Genomic DNA, 483 nt, shown 5'->3' on the forward strand with positions numbered 1-483 from the left:
TTATGCGGTTTTATGCCAACGAGCAGAAAACCTTCCCGCGGCGGCCTGCTCACGCGCTGCTGTGTTTCCAGCGGGTCGCGCGAATAAACACCGCGGTCACAATAACACGCGTGTTGACGCAGAGCGAGGGGCAACACGACTTATCAAAACAGCGCGCGCGGCGCGGGCGGGCCGGGCTGGGCTGGTCAGTCCAGGAGGACGGTTAAGTTCCAATTATTCGACTGTCGGTCCTGCGTCTGTCTGTGCCGGCCCGCGCCCATGGCAGCAGCAGTGGTAGGGCGCCGCGGTGTGTCCTGCGGGGTGGGAGGGGGAGAGGAGCCGGTAAGCTCTGTTTGCGCCGATCGGTAATCCCTGCGGCTACAGCGGCAGCAGCGGTCCCAATGAATAGCGTGAGAGAGCACGCAGCACGCGGCCCGCGCCAGCGAACGCTAATATTTGCACACGTTTCTTCATGCGACTTCCGCTCGGAAAATAATAATAATA

Source organism: Frankliniella occidentalis, unplaced genomic scaffold, assembly GCF_000697945.3.
Source record: "Frankliniella occidentalis isolate FOCC.00 unplaced genomic scaffold, Focc_3.1 Scaffold21, whole genome shotgun sequence".
Taxonomy (NCBI): domain Eukaryota; kingdom Metazoa; phylum Arthropoda; class Insecta; order Thysanoptera; family Thripidae; genus Frankliniella; species Frankliniella occidentalis.